The sequence below is a fragment of the Chaetodon trifascialis genome, chromosome 19 (genome assembly GCF_039877785.1).
Source record: "Chaetodon trifascialis isolate fChaTrf1 chromosome 19, fChaTrf1.hap1, whole genome shotgun sequence".
In the NCBI taxonomy this organism is placed as follows: Eukaryota; Metazoa; Chordata; class Actinopteri; order Chaetodontiformes; family Chaetodontidae; genus Chaetodon; species Chaetodon trifascialis.
In genome coordinates this window covers 1,509,322-1,537,181 of record NC_092074.1, presented here as the reverse complement: position 1 = coordinate 1,537,181, position 27,860 = coordinate 1,509,322, and positions in this window count along the sequence as shown.

Genomic DNA, 27,860 nt, shown 5'->3' with positions numbered 1-27,860 from the left:
AGTGATTTGTTTTAACGAATTTCGTTAGATTAAAATATGTAGAACTGTAAAATATCACTTCCGTGAGGCTGTTCAGTCAGACATTAACAGATCACAGGCTGAAATTGGCATTTCATCCTCCCGTCCCTCCCTCTTCAGCGCACTGTAAATGATTTCTGTCCAGTAATATACAGTACACACACATACAGAAACTGCGTATTGCTGGTCACCGCATCAAATAGCGACCCGCAAATCTAAAATGCGCTACAAACAGGAAACCCACCAACTGAAAAGCAGAGTGGCTCCGCGAATCAGGCAGAGTATTAAACATTTAACTGTTTAGCAGTTCAAAATGCTAGAAAAACGCGACGCACAACTTCTGTTATTCATGATTAATTTTCTGGGCACAAATCACTCGGCACGCGGAGATGCGCTGGGAGCCTCTCCAAAGGTGGAGAGAGATGTGGAGGAAAAGGCAGGATGGGCAGATGAGCAGATCCAAGAAGTTTGTGAACGAGCACTACAATAATGTGGATGATTAAGCATAATTATATTTAAAAAACTGCACAGGGTGCTCTACTAGACAAGCAGTTTTTCTTACAGCAGTGGAGGCTATGTGCAGATCTAATGAACGACTCAGCAAAGCTGACACGGTAACCAATTATAATGACTGCTCCTCCTGGTGGACTGATCGAGCGAGTGCAGGTAGTTTCCGCAAATGGAGCTTAGGGGTGTCACGAGTTGGCCCCGTGCCGATGACGTCATTGCGGGGGATCTCACTACAGTCACGAACCCGCCTACTGCAGAGCAGGGACCGGTCACGGACCCGCCAGGGCCCCAGCACGAGATTAGGGGAATTTCGAGGCCGTATGTGAGCACATAGTAGAACAATATTTGTGTTTAAAGTTCTATTAATTTAGCAATTATTGCTTTCTTTAACGTACCTCCTGAGGAACCTTTTTATTACTTCAATGGTTCAACTTAATCTGTTATGTTGCTGTGAGTTTGTATACTTATTTGCATTGTGTTTTACAAGAGTGAAACGTTTGAATATTTAAAATATTTGCACAATCTGGCTTTACTGGTTAGTCTTTTTTAAATTTTTTTACGAGGGATTGATTTTTTTTTACACATTGACAGTATTATAAAACCGATGTGCAATACACTTTGTTAAAAGAAAAATGATATTGTTTTTTTTTCTGTTCTTTCACCATGGTTGAATTTAAATTTGCTAAATTTTAGGCACTTTTTACATCTTGGGCAACTTTATATCTGAACCACCTTTGTGCCACCTGTGTTTGCAGATATGGGCTTGAACTGGGATCTAAATGGGCTTTAAGTGGGTTCCAGCTGGGCAACCTACCCACGACAGAACAGCAGTAGCACCACTTCAGGGGTGGAGCCACTTGTATGTGACAGGCACAGCTTTCCAGGTCGCAGGAAAGGTAGCCATGAGGAGATCCAGCTTAATGCTCAGGAAGCCAAAGAGGTGCGTTGATCATTACGTACGGCTCCATGCCACACACTCCCAGCTCCCAGCCTCCAGCGAGAATACGGCCAACTTTGGCCAGCGGTGGGTCGGCCTGTTCGATGGACAGCAGGCTGACTAACACTAGCTAAATCTGCCAGAGGTAAAGGGGGAGCCAGCATACAAGCACTTCCCTGCGCCAGAGGCAAAGGGGGAGCCAGCATACAAGCACTTCCCTGCGCCAGAGGCATACCGAGAACAGGGGGGTCTCTCAGTGGAGTCACCATAAGGAGCTCCCGAGCCTTGCTGGTTACCGGCACAGCCGATGGTGAAGGGGTTTCAGGGACCAGCACCCACAGGTCGTCATCACCTGAAGAGTTACCCTTGAGCACTACCGGCGGCAACGGAGGGGCGGGAGGGGAAGCAGGGGGAGGACCAGCCAGGTCAGGCCCTACTTTAGCCTTCACCATATCACGATGCACATTGCGCACCTTCTCCAAATCATCCATGGGAGCAATGGTGTAAACTGCATCCTCGCCACGTGGGGCTCTCAGCACCTGGTACACCACGGAACTCCAGATGTTGCTGATTTTATGCCGGCCCCTAGCACGATGGTCTCGGAGATAAACAAGTTGGCTCACCTGCAGCGGCTCAGCATGAATGCACTGGTCATGCCACTCCTTGCGGCAACCAGCTGCTGTCAACAATCATGAGCAATCAATGATCATGAGCCCCCTCGAAGGCTACCCTAAGTCTCGCCTGATGCTCTGCCACCCAGTCCTGCACTGTCCCAGGCACAGGGTCTTGGACTCCACCCAGCAAAAAGTCAACAGGGAGCCTAGGTTCACGACCAAACATTAGGAAGAAGGGAGACTCTCCTGTGACCTGATGAGGTGTGGAATTGTAACAAAAGAGCACCTGTGGGAGGTAGGAGGCCTAGTCTTCTTTCTGTGAAGTTGGCAGGGTGCGCAGGAGGTTGTGTAGGGTTCGGTTAAACCGCTCACACTGTCCATTTCCTGCTGGGTGGTAAGGGGTAGTGCAATCTGAGCACATTCCTGGCCAGTAACACCGCTCTTGTACCAACTCAGTAGTTTGATCAATACCTTGGTGGCCATGATCGTGGTGAAGCTGTTTCAGAGTCTCCCATTTCAGGAGAGCCGGCAAGAGCAGCTGGAGATTCTCCTCCCCCATCTGGGCGGAAAACTCTGCGGTACAGCATGCCATTTTTTTCCAACAGGCGATCCCACTGTCGTAACAGCGCCAAGGCTGGTTTGGTCCAGTCTCGCCTCTCATCTGGGGTCGGTCGGATCTGTGTTCTCCAAAAGACGAGAACCTCCTTCAGTAGGGGATCAGACTCCTGCAATGAACGAATATCAGAGAGGGAGTAGAATGGAAGGACAGACACTATGGACTGGGTCACTGGAGCTACTGAGCCTGGGGGAGCAGCTTGCTGAAGAAGAGCTGGAACTGATGTACCAGGTAGGGCCTGCTTGGACACATTAAAGCCTGACACATATTGCCGAGAGAGGGCATCCGCATTTTTATCGCTGATGCCAGATCGATACTTGATCTGGAAATCGAAAGCAGCAAGTTGGGCCGCCCACCGGTGCTCTGTGGCTCCCAGTTTGGCAGACTGGAGATGGCTTAAGGGGTTGTTATCTGTAAAAATAACACATTTGTGTCCCAACAGGTATTTGCGGAACTTCTCTGTCATTGCCCACTTAAGGGCAAGAAATTCCAATTTCATGGAACTGTAATTGGACATATTTTATATTTTACATTATTTCATGCTCCTACTTTCAGCGTATAAGACTTCTAATGCAGGACTTTTACTTGTACTTAGAGAGTATTTCTACACTGAGATTTTTTAGTACTTTTACTGAAGTCAGAGATCAGAGGAGGCTCGAGGCCGACGTCTGAAGACACAGACCTTGTTCTCGACGCTTTGGCCGCTCTGAATACGCTGCAAAGACTTCTCCACCTGTGGACGGAGAAACCTTCATTAGTCACTGAGAGATTTTAGGATGCGGAGAGATGAACTGCCTCATAATTTCAGATCCGTATAGAAAATCGTGAAATCATGAAGTCATATTTATGTGATTGATTCTGAGGCTCAAATTCCTCTTGAGGCATAAGATATTGGCCTAACACTACCCTCCACCTCTTGGGACAAGACAGCTCCTAGGCCACTATGGCTGTGTCAATCTCCAAGATGAAGGGACGGGAAAAGTCTGCATATGCCAGAATGGAGGCTGAAACCAACTTTGCCTTCAAGGCCTCAAAGCTCTCTTCACACTGGGGGGTCCATGCAGGACCAAAATCTTGTTTTGGGCCTCGTTTGGACTGGCTGCCTGCCATTTTTGCCACCAACTTGTGCAGGGGGCCTGCCAGCTTGGCAAACCCTTCCACAAAACGCCTGTAGTAGCTGGCAAACCCCAAGAAAGAATGCAGCTCTGAAAGCTGGCAGGGGCGCTGCCACTTGGTGACTGCCTCGATCTTGGCAGGGTCTGTGGAAACACCCTCCTCAGAGATGACATGCCCAAGATACCTGACCTCTTTCTGGAAGAAAGCACACTTCTCCAGCTTAGCTTTTAAACCCTCCTTCTGGAGTCGACTCAAGACGACTTCCAGGCGCTGCAGATGCTGGCCAATGGACGAGGAAAACAAAACAATGTCATCAAGGTAAAGGAGAAGGGACTGACACTGCTGGTCCCCAAACATCCTTTGCATCAGCCGCTGAAAGGTGTTTGGGGCATTACACAGCCCAAATGGCATCCGGTTCCACTCAAAAAGACCAAAGGGCATGCAAAAGGCCGTCTTAGGCTTGTCCTGCTCGGTCACAGGAACCTGGTTATAGCCACTGGCCAAATCCAAGGTCGAGATCCAACAGGCACCAGAAAGGGCATCCAGACTCTCCTCAATACGAGGGAGGGGAAAAGCATCCTTCCTCGTCTTGCTATTGAGAAGGTGATAGTCTACACACATGCATAGACTGCCATCCTTCTTCCTGACCAACACAATGGGGGAAGCATAAGGGCTACTGCTCTCCCTAATAACCTTGGCCTCCAGAAGCCGGTTAATATGGGCATTGGCTTCCTTGTACTCCGAGGGAGGAATACGCCGGTATCGCTGTTGCACAGGAATGTTGTCAAGCAGTTGGATGTCGTGTGAAATGAGAGCAGTACAACCCAAGTCACCATCGTCTGCAGAGAAGACAGAGCTGTATTTCCACAGTAGGCACCGTGCCCCAACTTGGTCCTGTTCTGCCAGGGCAGACAGGTCTACTGCTTCTACCCCACTCTGCACTGGACTGTTCGCCACTTGAGAGGAGACTGCAGCTGTGGCAGATCGTACCTCCATGACTCCAGTGGGTAGACAGACAATTTGGGCACAACTGAGGGCACCCAAGCTGGTACATGGGTAGAGAAGAACTTTAGTTGTCCCTACATTGACCACCGGGATGTAGACAGTACCACGGACAGTCTGGACAAGACAGGGAGAAGCGAGCAGCCCAGCTGGCAGCCCTGACTGAGGAGGCTCAAAAAGCACAGCCTGACCAGAAAACTGCTCAGGGCAGGTACACGCAACAAACTGCATGACACCGCCAGGTATTCACACTGCCCATGGGCCTCGAACCCTGGTAGTACCGGAAAGATCTTTTGGGTACCGAGGGGTGGTCTGATGACATTGTTGCAGGGGCTCAACGACCAAACCAGGGGCCTGAGCCACTGCAGGTAAGTCGAAAAGGGCAGCCCCATGTGCCCCAAAAAGGTCGCGATAACATCGGCGGATGACATTCATCCCCAAGATTCCAGCAACAGAAGATGCCGCACCTGGAGGGTCTCGCACCACCAGTATGCCACAACCATGAAACACTTTGCCACACAGTGCCACATCTAACTCAAGATAGCCGATGTAGGGGATTGCTAACCCGTTAGCTGCCCGCAGCTGCAGCCAATGACAAGACTGGAGGCGATCAGCGCCCCAAGGTGCAAAATGCTCCAAAAAGAAGCTCTCGGTCACAGTGGACACCATGGATCCAGTGTCCACCAAGCATGGGACCGTGACACTGCCCATGGAGAGCTTAATGTGAGGGCAAGATGACCTACGGTCACCTCCCTTGAGCCCATCGGTGAAGTGACCTGGTTGCTGACAACTTCGAAATATTACAGGACCAGAGCGACTGGGGTGGGGCCGCAAATATGAGGTCTGCAAAGAGGCCACCATCTGGGTGAGCTGGTTGAGCTATTCCTGTTGGCGTTTCAAAAGCTCAACTCACCCAGTTCCGAACCCTGTTGGGTGGCTGGAGTAGGTGGACAGGAACTGCTCTGCACCCCGTACTGTAGACCATACATAGCTGGAAGAGAATGGCTACGCTCCCTGCCGCCCCCTGGGTGCCCCTCTCTTTCCCAACGAATTGCCTCAGCATGCACTTCCAGCAAAGTGGCCTGAGGCTGACGACGAACCAACTACTTCAGTTCCCTACGAAGGGCACTGTCAAGAACATGTTCCACAAATTGGTCACGAACTAGGACTGCTGCATTAAGAAGACCATCAGGTGCACGCTGCTGAACCTGGTCCATGAGGGCCATCAGAGCCAAGGAAAACTCCTGTAATGTCTCCCCTTCCTGCAGGGTCCGAGAGAAGAAGGCTTGCTGCAAGGTTACGTAGGACTGAGTACAACCATACAAGTCATTCAAGATAGTAAGGATCTGAGCAGGTTCTGTTTGTTCAGCACTAGTATGGTACTTAATCTCCTTTCTGGCGTCCCCCTCTTGATGGTCAAACATAAAGAGGGCCCGTTCGGAAGCTGTCAAGCGGCGGGCACGCACACAAGCCTGAACTTCCTCTGCCCATTCAGTAACGCTGATGCCAGTCTTACCATTAAACACCGGACATCTGCGGTCTCTTGGTACCACTACCAACCATTCTGTTAACGTGGCGCTGGTATCTGCTAATAGGGCAGTGCTCGCCGGAGCAGAAGGGGCTGGGGTGGCGGCACTTGGGCCAGCCTGTGTGGCCTCCCTCTCCTGACAAAGCCGCTCATTATCTGCCTTCAGCTGCATGACAAGGTCTCTGAGCTGTTGCAATTCCTCCTGCGTGGCACCAGAGGACGAGCTGCACCAAAACTCACCAGAAACAAAATTTGAAAATCTGATGCTTAGAGCTGATTAAGTCTATACAACAACTACTGCTGTTCTGTCTCTAAAACCATTTATACACAATAAAAGGCAAGCTGTCAACTGACAATTAACGGGTGCAGTCAAAATACACACAAAAAAAATAAAATACACGTCTGTCTTCGAGGTGTCATCCTGCTAACAATGCCTGAACGCACATCTGAGCTGCATGGCGCTTCCCCAGATATAGCTGGACATGACACCGCCCCGTGATCAAGGTGTAATTGGCTAATTGCTCCCAGCCTAGCGGCACCCACTGGGCAGGGAGGGGGAAGGGGCAAGCAAAGGAGTGAGCCCACACAGCTGATCCGATGTATTCAGCCAATATGAGTGGAGACGGGCTGTGCTGTCCTACCACATACTGTAACTCCATAAATGCCTTTTTCAGTGATTAACCAGACAGTCCCAAAAAAATCCACATGGTTGGTTTAAACAGCTGGACATTTGCTAGTCCTATGTAGCTAGGTTTTATAAAGTGGTCACAAGCCCCTGTAGGAGTTGTGTTTCACAAACTGGTCAACCTAGCCACATCCTATCCTTTCACATCCAATCATTATACTATCACCTGTAACCACTGAATCTGTTTTCCTGTGGAATGTTCCAAACAGGTGTTTTTTGAGCATTTCACAACCTTCCCAGGGCCTTGTCCCAACTTGTTTAAAATGTGTTGCTGACGTCGAATTCAGAGCAAGCATATATTTACAGAAATCAATGAAGTTGATTCATTAACGTACAGCCCTCAGAGTGTCGGTGCATTCTTTGTGGCATGTTGCGTTTTACACAACATGGCTGTACAACGTGGATGTCACTATGAACTCATGGAGGACACATTACGGGACTTAAGATGGAGAGAGGCTGAACTGCATGGGCCATGTCAACTGGGAGAGCAGCAGAGCGCATAGGAGAGGAGGGAGCGCCTCGCCGCCCAGCTTTGTAATTGAGTATTTGCAGTTACATCAGTTCAAAAAACATCTGACGATCAATAACTTTCCACACTCAACAAATAGACATTACTGAAATAAATTTTGAGAGGCCGTAGATACGGCCACTGCAAGCCTGGACCTCCCGGACCAGAACGTCAGTCTCCTCCTGGGAGAAGTTTGGGCATCGGACACATTCCTGCACGGGCTCAGTCATCCTTGAAACTTGCCATGTACCTAGCCAGCGGCATTTTTAAAGGTTTTTAAAGGTGATTGGTGAAGACTGGACTCGGCTGTGTCAAACCCACTCCACGCCTTCTCCCCTACCTCCTTCCGAGTTGTGCAACTGGGTGGGACTGAGATGAGAAGGGGGACTAGTTGCACCGGCGGCGCAGTGCACAAAAATACCAAAGTCTGTGCCGCCACACCCCATCGGCGAAGTGGACCTGACTTTGCGCCGCGCCTCCACAAGGACAGATGTGGTGGCTGTCATGGTCGTGATTGTCCACTTATCAGAAGGTCAGTGGTTTGACCCCGCAGTCTACATGCTGAAGTATCCCTAGGCAAGATACTGAACCTTAAATTGCTTCTGATGTTGCGTCATTAGTGTGCAAGTGTGCTAATAGGAAGTCAGAACACGTGCTTTATGACTTTAGGCAGCCCAATAGTAAGGAGCTGAATAATCCAACCTGGAAGTGACAAATGCATGGACTAGTTTTTCTGCATCTTTTGGTGACAGGATGTGGCTAATTGATTTTTGCAATGTTACATAGGTGGCAAAAGACAGTCCTTGAATTTTGTTTTACATGGCAGTGAAAGAATATCCTGAGCAAAGATAACTCCCAGATTCTTTCCAGTGGTGCTGGAGGCCAGCGCAATGCCATCCATAACTGCTATAGCAACAGAAAATTGCAGGTCATCCAGGTCTCAATGTCCTGAAGACACGCTTGTAGTCTAGTTAACTGATTCTTCTGGCTTCATTGATAAATATAGCTGCATAGCTATAAAAATGCATGGAGTGTGTCCTGATAATGTTCCTTAAAGGAAGTACTGTTTATATATGGTGAATCAAAATGGTCCAAGCACAGAACCCTGCAGAACTGCGTGACTGGCTTTAGCATGCACAGAGGAGTCATCGTTAATGTGTACAAATTGAGACTGATCTGAAGTGCAGCATTTAAACCAGTTTAGTGCAGTTTCCTTAATGCCAAAGTGTTCGAGTCTCTGCAATAGGATACCATGGTCAATGGTGTCGAATGCAGGTCTAACAAGACTAGTACAGACTAGTACAGAGAGTTCTTTGATACAATTAGAAGGTAATTTCTAACTTTAACTAGTACTGTCTCTGCTCAGTGCTATGCTGTACTCTATATCCTGACTGGAAATCCTTAAAGAAACTATTATTTTGTTGAAAGTCACACAACTTATCAGCAACCGCTTTTCAAGAATTTTAGGGAGATAAGGGAGGTTACAGCTACTTTTAATAACTGTGGACATATCCTGATGATAAAGACAGATCATCAGATCATATCTAATAAAGAAGAGCCAATTAAGGGTAAAATTTCATTAAGCAGCTTAGCTGGGATGGGGCCTAAAACACAGGTTCTTCGATGAAGAAATGTTGAAATTTGTTGGTGAATCGACAGAAGAAAAATGGTAACTATTTCTATGGTTTCTGTGGTTGAGGGCAGGAGGTGATGAATTCGGTTTCTAATACTAAGAATTTCATTATTAAAGAAGCTCATGAAGACATTTCTACTGAAGGCTCAGCAAGTAAATGGTTCAATGGAATTATGATGGTCATCCTGGCTACAGTGCTGAACAGAAACCTGGGGGGGGGGGGGTCAGTGAGTTCACCACCACCTCCAATTTCCAGCTCCAGCATCTCAGCCACCACGTCGCTAGCCTCTTGCCTCCACCTGCCTCAAGCTTCCAACCCTCAACCAACACTGCTTTGCTTCACTTGTGCCTCCATCACCTGTGTCTTCCACACAAGTACTCACACCACCTTAGCGCTGTGCTCTCCAGCGTATCTCGGAACTGCTCACCATTTCAGAACCTCATGCGTCACCTGCTGTTCCCAGGACTTCAATAAATTCCTATTTACCCTTACTCCCTGTCTGCGTGACTGCTATTGAGTCCCAACTCCTACCTGGAACATAACAAACAAATTAGCGACAGCACAATCAGATAAGAATCTGGTATAGGAATCTCTGCCTAGTGGTGGCTTGTCTGGTTAAATGATGGTCTGATGAAAGAGGAATCTGTGAAGAGACCATTAAGTGTTCAATTTCAATGCCAAAAGATCAGAACAAGTTCGAGAGTATGGTTACAACAGTGAGTAGGTTCATGTAGTCTCTGATTGAAGCCAACTGAGTCTAATAATGAGATAAACGCAGTACTAAGGCTCTCATTATCAACGTTGATGTAAACATTTAAATCACCCACAATAATTGCTTTATCTGTTTTAAGGGTTAAACCTGACAGAAACTCAGAACTCAGGAATAAATTTTGAATAAGGACCAGGATAGCAGTACACTATAACAAATAAAACTGGCTGCACTGTTTTTCAGGTTTTATGTGAGAGACTAAGAACAAGGCTTTTCAAGTTAGTTAGAATTGAGTGTAGGTTTAGGTCTGATTAATAGGCTTCACTCTCTCTGGCCATTGCCTCGAGGAATGTGAGTACTAATATGGCTCACAGGAGTAGCTTTAGGCTTTAGGCAAACATACTCTTTGTGACACAGCCAGGTTTCAGTCAGACAAAATAAATCAGTATTATGGTCTGATATTAACTCATTTACTGTTGTACTATTGCAGTGGTTGAGTTTTTCTATACATGTGTAAATCCAATGCATATTACGAGATTAGTGTATACTTTCACAGTATATTAATAATACCACCATAAGACTTTTCCAGAAACTCTTATATAAGACCAAAGCAAATGAAGAAATATTACATGTATCAGGTGTAATGTAACCATGTATTTTGTTACAAAAATAAAATTGAACTCAGCGGGCATTATAGTCTTGAAAGTGCATGAGTGACTTTGAAAGAGAGACAGGTGTCAAAATGCAGACAGTCCATCAGAGGGCAGTATGAGACCACAAATGAATTACTATATTTCAAATTCATTTTCTGAAGATTTTAAATATAACTACGTCTTGCATGATCACAGGAATTCATTTGAAACAAGTATTTGAAACTTAGGAGGAATTCTCATTAAATATTTGAAAAATTGCAACTGTTTCATCACATTTGGCATGCTGAATCTGGGGTGGATGTGCATAGCATATATGGTGAAAGAAATCTGTTTTAATTTCTTATTTACAAGAAACATGTTACATACTGGATGTGCTTATCAAATCTCTTAATCTGGAGCTCCCTTTAGCGAGATGCAATGTTCGTCTAAAATTCTCTGTACCTGGTGTGATGTCATTCAGGATCTAACAGCGAACTGTTCACATATTTTCAAGAGCTGTAGTGTTAATAAGATAGTTTATTAATTTTTAGAGGGGAACATTTTGGTTGGGTATGAGTATCTGCTTCTTTTCCATTGTCTAGGGATGACCCCTTCATTTAACAAACTGTTGATGATGTCACAGAGAGGAATGCTGCTAATGCAGGATGTCTCCATCTCTAATCTTGGGGAAATCATGCCTCGGCCAGCAAATTTGTAGCAGTTGATGGATGACAGTCTGCTGTACATGTCCCACAGGGCACAGAGAGGCAGAAGTCATGAACACTTTGACAAACTTTTTTTTTTTTTTTCATCTTGGGTTGCAACAGGTTGTGTGGTGCTGTTTCCCCCTCTCTGACAAATAGCTGCCATGTGTTTTACTGTCTGTTTTATTTGCTCTAGATCACGCTTTACAGTGACTCTCGTCCTACTATTTTGTTTTGTTTAGTGCAGTTTTGTTTAGTTTAGTTTAGTTTTGCTTTTATAATTTAGTGTTGTTGTTGATTATAGCATTAATTGTTTCCGCTTTGTTTCTGTTGGTATTATTTAGGCCTTAGTTTCATTTTTACAAACGTTGTCATGGCTGTACTTCATTACTTCCCTCATGAAATGCATAATACAAATCATTGTAGCAGCACCAATTTTGTGAATTTCACTTATGTTTTTTGTGTTTTTATCTGAGTACTGTAGGACTGGTGGCAGCGTGGCCACCCAGATGGTGGGAGGTTTGGTGGTATTTTTTATCTGAGTAGTTTTGTTGCAGCATGTTTATATTCTATGTAAATACATTTTTGTAATCTTTTTGAATCCTCAAGCCGTTATTTACCATTGACTGTATTTGTCACAGGGTGGAAGTGATTTTATTGCGACTGTTTGTGAATTATAGATTGCATGCATGTTTTTAATCATTTATTGCATGTTTTATAGTTTCATTTGATAGTTTTAACCCTTGTCTTTATTGTTTGAGCCTGGTTTTATTGCATGCTTGTAAGTAAAGTTGTAGAGTCACTTCGGCCCTTGAACGTTGCTTGATGTAAGATCACCTACACCTGTGGAGTTGATTGCTGGCACAGTTAGCCAATCACAAGAGAAGTGGAAGGAAAAGTGCATGCATAAAAGAGACAGAGAAAGCACAGGCAGGAGGACACCAGGAAGAGACAGGACATAGAGGCAACTACCAACTGACAGTAAGGAAAATCCAGATGTACTATGATGTGACACACATGCAGCAGCAGAGTGAGGAGCTCTGTCTCCAGTGTGAGTATTCTTACGAGCAAGTAGTAGCACTCTGGTGAACGAGAACAGTGTTGTCTGATTACGTTTGCTCACAATACTGCCGAGAGTTGCATGTTGTATCAGGTGGACAACCCTGTGTGACGTGTGAAGTTGGAGGAAGAGAGCAAGCGCAGCAGAGGAGGAGAAACAGGAGTGTCACTGTCAAGCTATAAAGGAGCAGGCCACACACCGCCATCTTTGCCCTCCTCATGGACAGCTGAGTGGCTTTTGGCCTTTTAGCTCTCAGTCTTCAGATTTGGTCTTTTAACCTTTTTAAATTAGTTTTAAGAGTTGGACTTTTAGCCTTTTAGCTGTCAGTTTTAAGCTGTTTAGCCTTTTTAACTTAGTTGAGTTGGCCTTTTATGCTTTTAGCCCTCAGTCTTAGGATTTGATCTTTTAGCCTTTTAACTGTGTATTTTAATGAATTAGCTGAGATAACAATAAATGATTTTATCCCAGTCTGTCTATCGTGTCCTCCTTATTCACAGTCAGAGCTGCACTCACCCCTGATAAATTATCAAAAAGACCTGCTAAACTACTACTAAATTTATCTCACCCTTATTTATTCATCATTTTCACACCCATCCACCCACCCTCCCCTTAGGTTGGTTTTTACATATCACAAAGTATCTGTGGGCTTTTAGCCAGTTTGTGTTGGGTGTTAAACCTATAAGTGTAAAGAAAAGTAAACCAAACCTGGCCCTGCCATAGCTCAGCCGTACAAGGACATTAACAATAAACTGAGGGCCACAGCCACCTTAAAGTAGCAAACACTAAATCCTGTTTTTTGGGAGTTACAAGCATGGCTGAACTTTCATCTGAGATTCATAATCTTAGAAGGGCCATACTAGCAATGCTGGATCTCTCTAGTATCTCCTATGCTGGGTTTATCGTGGAGCCTGCTAGCCCACTGTCTGAGCCAGCAAGCTGTCAGTCTGGCTTTCAGTGTTCTAGCATCCAGCCCACTAGCTTCTGATCTGCACCTCAGCATGCTAGCGTCCAGCCTGTAACTCTTCAGCCTGCATCTCTGTTTGCTAGCTCTCAGCAAGATAGCTCCCAGCTAGCACTGAGCTTCATTAGGCTCAGACTGGTGAGCCTGCAGCCTTGCTGTCCTGAGCCAACCTCCCAGACTGCTAACAGCCAACCAGAGTCTCACCTGGTCAGCTAGCCACCTACCAGCTCCAGATCCAGATTGGTAAGCCACTGTCCTGCTTGCCTCCTGCTAGCCCCAGCTCCAGAGTTGGCTAGCCACCTGCCTCCTCCAGCTCTGGACTCAACTAGGCCCTAGTCAGCTAGCCTCTAGCCTGTTCCTGAGTTGGTTGGCCAAGCACATACCTGCCCCTGGTTTGAAGTCAGTGGTCAACACCTGCTCCTGGCTCTCAGTCGGCAGCCCATCCAAACACATGCTCTTGAGCTGCAGCAGTCACTGACTCCTGTGTTTCAGTGATCCGCAGCTGCTATGCTGCAATAGTCTCTAAACTGGCCTCAAGAAGTGATTTTGTTTTATATTACAGTATAGGTTATGATTTTTTCACTATAATCATTCTTCCTGCCCATACTAGCCATGAGGTGATCCCTTCCTAAAGTGACTTCTTGTACAGTATCAATGTTGCAATAGTCTTGTAGTCTACAATGCTAATTATGTGTTGTAGCAATAGTCTTTTTCTTGCAAGTTTCAGACTGTTGCAAAATAACCACAAAAAAAAAAAAAACTGAGTTAATGTGCACATCTTTGACTTCATCATTGACTGAATTATTTAAAGTACACAGATGGTTTGCTTCTTGTAATGACCTATGCTCAATCCTGTGCCTGAGGTAAACTGAGGCTGCTGTTGCACTGATAGCATGCTGCACACGCTATGCCTACTGTGAAAATATAGCCTTACAATTTGGCAACTGTTTGCCAATAGCCACTTGATAAGCTGACTGACTGACTGATTGTCTCTGATTATCTGTAAAATATTCAAGTATTAATATTTAATGGCTGTGTAGTGTGTTAAGTTGGAAAAAAAATTACTTCAGTTTTGTCTATGATATGACCTGTGTTCTCATCTGAGGCATGAGATTAAGCAAATTTATTGAACATATTTCTCACAAGCAGAAGATTAGAACTGGAAGGAGCACTGGGGCTTTCTCTATGGCTACAGGTTCAGCAGGACATCGACAGTCAAGGACCAACAGCGCTTTATGGTCTGATTGACAACCCGTTGCTGATTATTCTTCAGTTGCTCCAGAACACTGCAGCGCGTGTTCTGACAAAAACAAGGGAGATCATATTTCTCTGATATTAGTGACTCTGCACTGGCTCCCTGTAAAATTTAGAATAGAATTTTTAAAAATCCTTCTCCTTACGTACAAAGCCATAAATGGCCAGGTGCCATCTTATCTAAAAGAGCTCACCTTATTACCCAACTAGAACACTGCATTCCCAGAATGTAGGCTTACTTTTGGTTCCTAAAGTCTCCTAAAGCAGAACAGGAGTCAGAGCCTTTAGCTATCAAGCTCCTCCCCTGTGGAACCATCTTCCAGTCTGTCCGGGAGGCAGACATTGTCTCTACACTGAAGGGTAGGCTTAAAACTTTCCTTTTTGATAAAGCTTATAGTTAGGGCTGGCTCGGGCTAGCCCTGGACCAGCCCCTAGTTATGCTGCTATAGCATTAGACTGTCAGAGGACCTCCAACGATACACCAAGCTCTTCTGTTCTTCTCTACCTCTCCATCTGAACACCTTCATGTCCTACCATGGCGTGTTACTAACTTAGCTCCTCCCCAGAGTCTCTGTGCTTTTCCGTCTCTCAGGTTCCCATGGATAGTGGCTGAACCTGGATTGTGGATTATAGCTACTTCTCCCGCCATGGCCCTGCCTGACATCAACTGCAACTGCTACTACTATTAGTCATACTTCCATTATTATTACCATTATTATTATTATCCATATTGCTGTTGTAGCAGAACTGGCCTCTAACTGACCTTCTCTTACCCTCTCTGACTTCTCATGAGAAACAGAGTTGTAAACCAGTCTAACTTATTGAATTATAGACTATCTGGTTTGCTTATAAGGAGATGTGATTTCGGAGAGAGACAGGATGTCCGGTTCAGTGGACTCCCCTCCACACTCGTTGAAGGGGAAGAGCGGAAAGGTCAACGCCTTCACCTCATGGGCCATCTCCTACCCAGGATGTCCCATGTCAATGCTAATTCTTCCCCGATAGCCCCTAAGGGCTCAAGACAATTAAACTGTCTGGAGGGACAAATGCCATACCTCATAGAAATCCACAAACTGGATGGGGCTGATGGGTTGTAAATTGGACATTCCTGAAGCAACTTATGCTGTATGTTGTGTGCTTTTCCTACTACACCAGGATAACCAAATCTCCATGTTAAACTTAATTTCTGATGTTTTCACCTTGCAGGACTCATTGTACGCATAATGTTGATGTTTTCCAGTTCCTCTAACTTGAAGAATGACGAAATTGTGATTTGAACTGTTTTATAAAATTAATCTGAATTTCTACCATGGAACCATACTGCCATTTAGAGGTTCATAACAATACGCTTGACGTGATGCATTTATTAATAAGTAACCGTAATAGTGATAATCATCTTGGGCAAATATAGTCTGCCTCTCTCTACTTCTTTATTTTGTGTTAGTTATACCGTGAGTCATCATACATATTAGGATGAAATTGTTACCATGATTATCGTTTAATGTTGTCATCCAATCATAGGAATTGCCTAACGCATGTTGTGAACAATGTTGAAATGTCATTGAAAATCGTCCATTCAAAATATATGTGATTGACCATAGTGAGAAGCAGATGAGCCCCTCCTACGAATCATGAATTAATTCCAGCTCCATGAGGCGAGATTACATTGCTCGTCACAAACCGTCTCACGTGTGTGACGGCCTGCCCATTAGACATGCCCTGGAGTGAGATTTAAATGCCTGCAGCCGCAGCATGAATTCAGTGCGCGTTACTCAGGCTTGTCTTAAGTTATGTTATGTTATGTTTTAGTTTTGTTTGTTACTTCTTAGTTGTCTTAGTCTTGTACAGTCGTTTTGCTCTTTAAGTTTTTCCCGTCTTCAAGCAACTCAAAAGCCATACCGAGTAGCATGATTTACTTTTCAGAAGACGTGTTTCCATAGTTTTGCGTTAACTTTCATTTTTCTAAGTCACACATTTTTGTTTTAGTATCTGTAAATTTTAGTCAAATAATAATAATTTTGTAGACCCTTTTCAACCAGCCATTGAAGAGACTATCAATTTTGTTACTATCAGCCTAAAATAATCCTTCACGGACTCAACCGAACCAAAACCCTGCAGCCAGCTGTTGATCCTTTGTCTGGGTTAACAACCATCCGGAGCCGTCCCTTATCTGTAACAGACACCGTAGAACCCAGTTCAAGAGACATCACCGTCTAACATCAGCTCTTCACCTTGGTGTGCCTGGCCCTTCCACCGGACCACCGAGCAGATCCAATCACGGTCGAACACCTGGGCATCTTCGAGTTAGTTCGGAACAGAATTTACCGGGACGTCACCAACCAAGTAGGCATGCTAAGCGGGTTTGAATAAGAGTTGGTCCGTGAGGTTAAGATACTGCTAATTTATCCAAATTCTCTCAACTGCTCGTTTAATCCCTTAACTTTATGTTCGCGTCCCTATTATCCCTTTTCAACTACTTCTCACTATCGCCTTGTTTGTCATTGTATTGCCATGAGTTTCTTTTGTGTTCTGTCATATCACCTCATATCTTCTGTCGTACCATTCATGATACATTATTCATTACCCATAAATGTGCTTAATAAATGAAATTTTGATTTAAGTCCAGGGGGGTATTCCAGGTAGGAGGTTCAACAAACTCTGAGTTTATCTCTGAACTGTTGACTTACTCTGAGATGGGAAACTCTGAGTATCCAGTTCCAGAACAGCTGATCTGAGTTAGTTCAATCAACTCTGAGTATGTTAACCTTGAGTTGCACGCGTGCACAACCACTGTAAAAAGCCATCATCAATAGAGCCCCGATATCACGAGTCACCATGACAACTGGGAAAGAAAGAAAGAAAGAAAGAAAGAAAGAAAGAAAGAAAGATCAAGTTATTTTACCCCGATGGAGTTGGAGGTCTTATTGCAGGCCTATGCGGAGTATGAGCACATATTTCGGTGTAAATATATCACCACTGCAGCAGCGAAGGAGAGAGAAATGGCATGGGAGAAAACTGCTACCCGAGACAACGCGTAAGTTTGAATGTACTATTCCATTGACTTAACATTTAACCGTACTTAAGATCGTAGCATACAGTTATGAATGTACGTAGGAATAAAATCTGATTTTCATTTAGGTGCAATCCAACAGCGGAGAAAGAAGCAGCGAAAAATGAAATATAAAAACATCATTCAAAAAGGTAAGGAATATTTTGCTAGGCTATGATTGTACCTCACTTTGATTTTAATTTTATTTTTTAATTGGCTTAGGCTATTAAACAAAGTGAATATTAATTCAGTGGCGACTTCAAGTAGTAATTTAAACCCCTAACAACATGTTGTTTTAACATGTCATCTCACTTAATATCCCACTTAGTAGATTAATGTTTACACATTTTTATTTTATAGGTATTGAGGTCATTTACAGAACAGAATGTTTCCAGTTGCGCCTCCATTTGAATGAAACAATGATACGGGACGTGCTGACGTGCTGAGTTAAGCGTATCGTCTCACTTCCTGTTTCTGGTTGCTGCCTTAGGAGTAGCGTGCGTTTGTCGCTCTTGTTGCTCTGAGTGTAATTTGCTCTGTGTTTTGCTACAGCGGCCTTTTGTCCGTGCTCTAAAATAACATTAGTTCTGCTCAAGCACCCATAAGTCTGTTTATTTAGTGACCGTCAATTTTATTTGTCTACGCGCTTGTCTGCTCTGCTAGCTACACCAGCTTAGCCTAGCAGCTAGCGATGGCTTCTCTCTGTCCCTCTCCAGCTCTCTCCTGCTTGGTGTGTCACATGTTTAGCTACTCCTCTGCCTCCTTTAGTGATACTGGTACATGTAATAAATGTAGTTTATTTGGTGAGTTGGAGGCGAGGCTTAGTGAATTGGAAGCTCGGCTTCACACCATGGAAACCAAACCATCGGACCGACCAAGTGCAGCTCCTGCTAGCCGTCCCTCGATAGCTCCCGAGCAGCCGGGAAACCAGGGAGGCTGGGTGACTGTTCGAAGGAAGCACAGTCCCAAGCTGAAGCCCACAGGTCACCACCAACCACTTCATGTTTCTAACAGGTTCTCCCCACTTGGCGACACACCCGCTGAGAAACCAACTCTGATCTTTGGCAGCTCCATTTTGAGAAATGTGAAGTTAGCGACACCAGCAATCATAGTCAAATGCCTGCTGGGGGCCAGAGCGGGCGACGTCGAATCAAATTTGAAACTGCTGGCTAGGATAAGCGTAAATACCGTAAGATTGTTATTCACATCAGCGGTAATGACACCCGGTTACGCCAATCGGAGGTCACTAAAATGAATGTGGAATCGGTGTGTACATATGCTAAAACGATGTCGGACTCCATAGTTTTCTCTGGACCCCTGCCAAATCTGACCAGTGATGATATGTTTAGCCGCATGTCATCATTCAATCGCTGGCTGTCGAGGTGGTGTCCAGCAAACGGTGTGGGCTTTATTGATAACTGGCAGACTTTCTGGGGAAGACCTGGTCTGATTAGGAGAGATGGCATCCATCCCACTTTGGAGGGAGCAGCTCTCATCTCTAGAAATCTGACCGATTTTATTTATGAACCTAACCCCTGACAACTCAGAGTTGAGACCAGGAGGCAGAGCTGCAGTCCTACACGCTTCTCTGCGCCTCCATTAGAGCAGTTACCCACCCAACACTCCATAGAGACTGTGTCTGCCCCCCGACCACGTAAACTAAGTAAACCAAAAGTACAGAGAAGAGGAGTTAAACATAAGAATCTAATTAAAATTAAAACAACCTCTGCAATAGTACAATAAGATAGGAGAATTAAATGTGGACTCCTTAACATCAGATCTCTGTCCTCTGAAGCTGTTCTAGTAAATGAGTTAATATCAGACCAAAATATTGATTTATTTTGTCTGACTGAAACCTGGTTGTGTCCTGAAGAGTATGTGAGCCTAAATGAAGCTACTCCTCCGAGCCATATTAATACTCACATTCCTCGAGGCAGCGGCAGAGGAGGTGGAGTTGCAGCCATTTTTGACTCAAGCCTTTTGATCAACCCTAAACCTACACTCAACTACAACTCATTTGAAAGCCTTGTTCTCACTCTTTCTCATGAAAAATGGAAAACAGTGCAGCCAGTTTTATTTGTTATAGTATACCGCTCTCCTGGTCCTTACTCCGAATTTATAGCTGAGTTCTCGGAGTTTCTATCAGGCTTAGTCCTTAAAGCAGATAAAGTAATTATTGTAGGTGACTTTAATGTACATGTCGACGTTGATAATGACAGCCTTAGCACTGCGTTTATCTCAGTATTAGACTCAGTTGGCTTCCATCAGAATGTACATGAACCGACTTACTGTTTTAACCACACCCTCGACCTTGTTCTGACATATGGCATTGAAATCGAAGACTTAATAGTCTCCTCACAGAATCCTCTTTTATCGGACCATCATTTAATAACTTTTGAATTCATATTACCAGACTACCAGCCAGTAGGCAAAAATTCTTATACCAGACTCCTGTCTGATAGTGCTGTAGCTAAATTTAAGGATATGATCCCATCAGTATTTAATTCAATGCTATGTTTCAATACAACAAAGAATTCCTATGCTAACGTTAGTCCCTCCCAGATTGACTACCTGGTTGATCGTGCTACAGGTTCATTGCGTATGACACTTGACTCTGTTGCTCCCCTAAAAAAGAAGAAAATTAAACAGAGGAGGTTAGCTCCATGGTATACTCCTCAAACCCGCAAATTAAAGCAAACTTCACGGAAAATAGAAAGGAAATGGCGTTCTACCAATTTGGAAGAATTTCGGTCCGCCTGGCAAGACAGTCTTAAAATATACAGGAAAGCCCTCCGCAGTGCCAGGGCAGCCTATTACTCTGCACTAATAGAGGAAAATAAGAACAATCCCAGGTTTCTCTTCAGTACCGTAGCCAGGCTGACAGAGAGCCATAATTCTGTTGAACCATGTATTCCTTTAGCTCTGAACAGTAATGACTTCATGAGCTTCTTTAATGATAAAATTCTAACTATTAGAGACAGAATTCATCGGCTCCTGCCGTCAACAGGTACTGTTTTGTCTTCAAACACAGAAACCGTAGAAACTGTTACTCAGTCTGTCGCAGTTTTAGACTGTTTTACTCCTGTTGACCTTCACCAACTAATTTCAATAATTTCATCATCAAAATCATCAACTTGTATTTTAGATCCAATCCTAACTAAGCTGTTTAAAGAAGTATTACCTCTAATTGACTCTTCAGTATTAGACATGATCAATCTGTCTTTATCAACAGGCTACGTACCACAGTCCTTTAAAGTAGCTGTGATAAAACCGCTACTTAAAAAGCCTACTCTTGATCCAGGGGTTTTAGCCAACTATAGACCGATATCCAACCTTCCCTTTCTCTCAAAAACTCTTGAGAAAGCAGTTGCCAATCAGCTGTGTGACTTTCCAAACAATAATAGTTTATATGAGGATTTCCAGTCAGGATTTAGAGTACATCATAGCACAGAGACAGCACTGGTTAAAGTTACAAATGACCTTCTAATTGCATCTGATAAAGGATTTGTCTCTGTACTAGTCTTATTGGATCTTAGTGCTGCATTTGACACCATTGACCATGGCATCCCATGGCAGACACTGGAACACTTCATTGACATTAAGGGAACTGCACTAAGCTGGTTTAAATCCTACTTGTCAGATCGCTCTCAGTTTGTACGCGTTAATGACGACTCCTCTGTGCTCACTGGAGGGGAACTACCTTAATTTGATGTTACATTCGTTGATAAAATGACGGGGCACCACCTTCCTCAGCTAGGAAGGACTGCAGAAATTAACTGCTATAACGCTGATCAAATACTAACGAATGAACTAACGGTAAACCAGTCTGATAATCTGAAGTGTAAACTTTGGATACAGGGATCGTATATATTCAGTTCAAAAGGACACCGTCTAACCAGGACTTAAATCAAAATCTCATTTATGAAGCAGAATTATGGATAATGAATGATATATCATGAATGGTACGACAGAAGATATGAGGTGATATGACAGAACACAAAAGAAACTTTTGGCAACACAATGGCAAACAAGTTTGGCGATAGTGAGAAGTAGTTGTAAGGGGATAATAGGGACGCAAACGTAAAGTTAAGGGATTAAACGAGCAGTTGAGAGAATTTGGATAAATTAGCAGTATCTTAACCTCACTGACCAACTCTTATTCAAACCTGCTTAGCATGCCTACTTGGTTGATGACGTCCCGGTAAATTCTGCTCCGAACTAACTCGAAGATGCCCAGGTGCTTGTCCGTGGCTCGATCTGCTCGGTGGTCCGGTGGAAGGCCCAGGCACACCAAGGTGAAGAGCTGATGTTGGACGGTGATATCTCTCGAACTGGGTTCGACAGTGTCGGTTACAGATAAGGGACGGCTCCGGATGGTTGTTAACCCAGACCAAGGATCAACAGCTGGCTGCAGGGTTTTGGTTCGGTTGGGTCCGTGAAAGATTATTTTAGACGGATAGTAACAAAATTGATAGTCTCTTCAATGGCCGGTCGAAAAGGGTCTACAAAATTATTATTATTTGACTAAAATTTACAGATACTAAAACAAAAACGTGTGACTTAGAAAAATGAAAGTTAACGCAAAACTATGGAAAAATGTCTTCTGAAAAGTAAATCACGCTACTCGGTATGGCTTTTGAGTTGCTTGAAGACTGGAAAAACTTAAAGAGCAAAACGACTGTACAAGACTAAGACAACTAAGAAGTAACAAACAAAACTAAAACATAACGTAACATAACTTAAGACAAGACTGAGTAACGCGCACTGAATTCATGCTGCGGCTGCAGACATTTAAATCTCGCTCCGGGGCGTGTCTAATGGGCAGGCCGTCACACACGTGAGATGGTTTGTGACACGCAATGTAATCTCGCCTCATGGAGCTGGAATTAATTAATGATTCATTCGAGGGGCTCATCTGCTTCTCACTATGGTCAATCACATATATTTTGAATGGACGATTTTCAATGACATTTCAACATTGTTCACAACATGCGTTAAGCAATTCCTATGATTGGATGACAACATTAAACGATAATCCATCCATTATCTATACCGCCTATCCCTTTCGGGGTTGCGGGGGGCTGGAGCCTATCCCAGCTACAATGGGTGAGAGGCGGGGTACACCCTGAACCGGTCGCTAGCCGATTGCAGGGCTAAACGATAATCATGGTAACAATTTCATCCTAATATGTATGAAGACTCACGGTATAACTAACACAAAATAAAGAAGTAGAGAGAGGCAGACTATATTTGCCCAAGATGATTATGGTTACTTATTAATAAATGCATCACGTCAAGCGTATTGTTATGAACCTCTAGATGGCAGTATGGTTCCATGATAAAAATTCAGACAAACTTTATAAAACAGTTAAAATCACAACTTTTCATACTTCAGGTTAGAGATACTGGGAAAACACCAATATTATACGTACAATGAGTCCTGTAGGGTGAAAACATCAAAAGTTAAGTTTAACATAGAAGTTTGGTTATCCTGGAGTATTGAGAAAAAGCACACAAGCATACACAAGTTGCTTCAGGAATGTCCAATTTACAACCCATCAGAATTATCTGATTTTTTGGAGGTTCCTCTGGAGCCTGGCATTTGTCTCTCCAGACAGTTTTATTGTCTTGATCTCCCATGGGGCTATCAGGAGAGAATTAGCGTTGCCATGAGAAACATAGTGAGGAGAAGGCAACCTTTGATGTTGAGGTGTCTGTGTCTCTGGTTTCCCCGAAAAGAAAACATGGAGGAGATTCCTCTTGGCCAGACATCTTGTCTCTGAAATTAACACCTTCCTTGTAAGCAAACCAGGTGGTCTGTAACTCAACCAGTTAGACTGGTTTACAACTCCATTTCTCTGGAGTATTGCAGAGAGGGTAAGAGAAGGTCAGTTAGAGGTCAGTTCTGCTACATCACTAAAGTCAGCTATGGAGTTCCGCAGGATTCTGTGCTTGGACCAATTCTATTCACCTTATATATGCTTCCTTTAGGTAAGATTATCAGGAAGCACTCAATAAATTTTCATTGCTATGCAGATGATACCCAGCTATATTTATCAATGAAGCCGGAAGAAACCAGTCAGTTAATTAGACTACAAGCATGTCTTCATGACATAAAGACCTGGATGACCTACAATTTTCTGATGCTAAACTCAGACAAAACTGAAGTTATAGTAGTAGGCCCTAAACATCTTAGAAAGTCACTTTTTGATGACGTAGCAGTTATGGATGGCATTGCGCTGGCCTCCAGCACCACTGTAAAGAATTTGGGAGTTATCTTTGACCAAGACATGTCCTTTCACTCCCATGTAAAACAAATTTCAAGGACAGCCTTTTTTCACCTACATAATATCGCAAAAATCAGGCATATTTTGTCTCAAAATGATGCAGAAAAACTAGTCCATGCATTCGTAACTTCCAGGCTGGATATTGCAATTCTTTACTATCAGGCTGCCCAAATTCATTGCTGAATATTCTCCAGTTGCTCCAGAATGCTGCAGCACGTGTTCTGACAAAAACCAGGAGGAGAGATCATATTTCTCCAATACTCGCCACTCTGCACTGGCTCCCTGTAAAGTTTAGAATAGAGTTTAAAATTCTCCTCCTTACTTACAAAGCCATAAATAACCAGGCACCTTCTTATCTTAAAGAGCTCATAGTACCTTATTGCCCCACTCAAACACTGTGTTCCCAGAATGCAGGTCTACTTATGGTTCCTAAAGTCTCCTAAAGCAGAACAGGAGTCAGAGCATTTAGCTATCAAGCTCCTCTCCTGTGGAACCATCTTCCAGTCTTTGTCCGGGAGGCAGACACTGTCTCTACATTTAAGAGTAGGCTTAAAACTTTCCTTTTTGATAAAGCTTATAGTTAGGGCTGGCTCAGGCTTGTCCTGGACCAGCCCCTAGTTATGCTGCTATAGGATTAGACTGTCGGGGGACCTCCAAAGATACACCGAGCTCCTCTGTCCTTCTGTCCCTCTCCATCTGCACGCTTTCATGTCCTACCACGGCGTGTTACTAACTTACAGTAGCTCCTTCCCCGGAGTCTCTGTGCTTTGTCGCCCTGCAGGTTACACAGTGGCTGAATCTGGATTGTGGATTGCAGCTGCGTCTCCTGCCTTGGCCCTGCCTGACATCCACTGCAACTGCTACTGCTATTATTACATCCACTGTCACTGTTACTGTGACTGCATGTCTGTCTCTCTGTCTCTGTCTCTCTCTCTCTCTCTCTCTCTCTCTCTCTGACTGCATTTCTGTCTGTCTGTCTGTCTGTCTGTCTGTCTGTCTGTCTGTCTGTCTGTCTGTCTGTCTGTCCCTCTCTTGCTCTCCCTCTCTCACCCAACCGGTCGAGGCAGATGGCCGCCTGGTTCTGCCCGAGGTTTCTGCCTGTTAAAAGGAAGTTTTTCCTCGCCACTGTCACCAAGTGCTTGCTCATGGGGGAATTGTTGGTTCTCTGTAGATAAAAGAGCTTGGTCTGCACCAGCTCTATATGGAAAGTGTCCTGAGACAACTTCTGTTGTGATTTGGCGCTATACAAATTGAATTGAATTGAATTGAATTGAATTGAATTGAATTGAATTGAATTGAATTGAATTGAATTGAATTGAATTTAAAATGTGACCATGTGTCCACAAACACTCACTAAAATACTAATTTAAAAAAGATTAACATTTGAGTTCGGCTCAGCCAACAGAGAGATGGCAGAGGCCCGAAAAACGGGTGGAGGACCACATCCACCAACAAAGTATTCTGAAACAGTATATTTTCCTTCATCACAGGAGGATGATGATGATGATGATGATGATGATGATGATGATGATGATGAAACACTGTCTGCTGCCACAGGGAGCAATCCAGAGAGGCCTACTGAAGTGTGTCTTAATATTATGTAGAGCTACTGGCAGTGCTCTGCCCATTTACATTCCTTTACCTTCTGGAGTGGAATTTGGAGTTTGACATGTCTGATCACACTGAAGTGATGAGCATAGATAATGGACAAACAACCAGCACATTCTTGTCCTTCAACAGAACAACTGGGCATCACCAGGAGGAAGGTCCATCAATTTCCACAGCGCAGATTGACATAGTCAGATTTTTGGTCAATACCATGTTGAATCTGTATGCAGAACTGTCGGATTTAAATGTCGTCCATAAGTTTCCCAGTTACCAGTGAAGGAGTTGTATAGAGTCCACCTCATGAAGAGTATAGAGTGAAAAGGAAATGGTCTATCTGGATCGCCAGATTAGAAAAACAGACCTTGAAATTCTGTTACTGGAACACCAGTTGAGGTGGATGCACTTCACAGGTGAAATATGTTAATGGATGGAACTATATTACAAATCCTGACTGCTGATTTTGTACTTTTAGGGAATAAAGAAGACCAAACCACATGTGAATTTGTCATTATTTGACTGTTTTAATCAATAGTAGTTTCTGCTGTTTAGGTCCCTTACAGCCCTTCCATCCTGCATGTCTGCAGGGTGGATGGGGTGGTCATCCTCAGGGTCATTCATTTGTACAGCAGGGTGTTGCTCTCCTCTAATAGTTGCAATATTATGGAGAACAACACATGCCACAATGATGTCACATGCCCTCTCTGGGGTGACCCTGAGCTTATGCAGGCACTGGAACCTGGATTTGAGTATGCCTATGGCAATCTCAACCCAGGCTCTAGTCCTGCAGTGGGCCACATTAAAACGTTGTTGGGGCCCTGGCTCAGGGTCAGGGTAAGGAGTCAACAGAGTGGGCTGACATGGATAGCCTCGACCCCCCCAGTAGGTAGCCATCAAACTCTCCTGTAATTATCGAGGACACATTTGAGCGCATTAAAAATGGAGACAAACAACATTTGTACAAAGTTTTAGCTTCCTTACCGCGTGCAAATCTGTTGCTCAGACTACACTCCCAGTAGATCCGGGAGTCATGTACAGAGCCAGGCCACCTGGCTTCTACATTTGTAATGATATAAGCATCACATAAGATCTTCACAGTGCAGAGAATGACATGTGTTACAGTGTATTGTAATGTATGCATTTTCATGTACATAATTTTTAAGATGGTTGGTCATAAACCTGGACATTGATGCTCTGAAAGGATTTTCTATTCACATAGTCCCCTTTGTTTTCTGCAGGCGCAGTAACAAGAATTTGTGTCCCATCTATGCATCCTATCACATTTGGAAGCCCTGCAAAATAACAGCTAATTAAGCTACTGAACCCAATCTGAGGTCGCAGCAGAATGTATATCATAATTTGAAATAAAAGAATATATGATTTCTACATCAGTCATCAGTCACTACCATCATTGGTGTAGTGTGTACTACCTTAATTTGATGTTGCATTCGTTGATAAAATGTCGGGGCACCACCTTCCTCAGCTAAGAAGGACTGCAGAGATTAACTGCTATAACGCTGATAAATACTAACGAATGAACTAACCGTAAACCAGTCTGATAACCTGAAGTGTAAATTCTGGATACAGGGATCGTAAATATTCAGTTCAAAAGGACACCGTCTAACCAGGACTTAAATCAAAATATCATTTATTAAGCAGAATTGTGGATAATGGGTAATGTACCATGAACAATAAGACGGAAGATGGGAGGTGATATGACAGAACAAACAAGAAACTTATGGCAACACAAGGGTAAATAAATTGGCGATAGTGAGAGGCAGTCTAAAAGGAGTAATGGGGGCGCGAACGCGGAGTTAAGGGGAAGAACGATTAATGGAGAGAATTTGGACGAATTGACCTAATCTTAACCTCACGGACCAACTCTTATTCAAACCCACTTAGCGTGCCTACTTGGTTGCTGGCGTCCCGTTGTGCTCTGCTCCGAACTGGCTCGAAGACGTTCCAGATGTTCGTCCGCGGCTCGATCTACTTGGTGGTCTAGTGGAAGGCCCAGACCTCCAAGATGACAAACTGGTGCGGAACGGGGCGTCTCTGGAACTGGTTCGGCGGTCGGTTACAGATGATGGACTGCTCCGGATGGTTATGAACCGGACCAAGGATCAACAGCTGGCCGCAGGGTTTGGTTCGGTTGAGTCCGTGACGGATTATTTTAGACTGATAGTACAAATTAAGAGTCTCTTCGATGGCCGGTCGAAGAAGGCTACAAAATTAGTATTACTTGCCTAAATTCACTAATGAAAACAAAACAAAACGTTGGGCTAAAGAGGAAGTTAACTTTGAAGTTTACGGCAAATTATAAGAATACGTCTTGATTGAAGATTATTTACGCTACCCGGAATGGCTTGGAGTAGCTCGAAGACGAAAACTTAAGGAGCAAAACGACTGCTCAAAACTTAAGACAAAAGCAAAG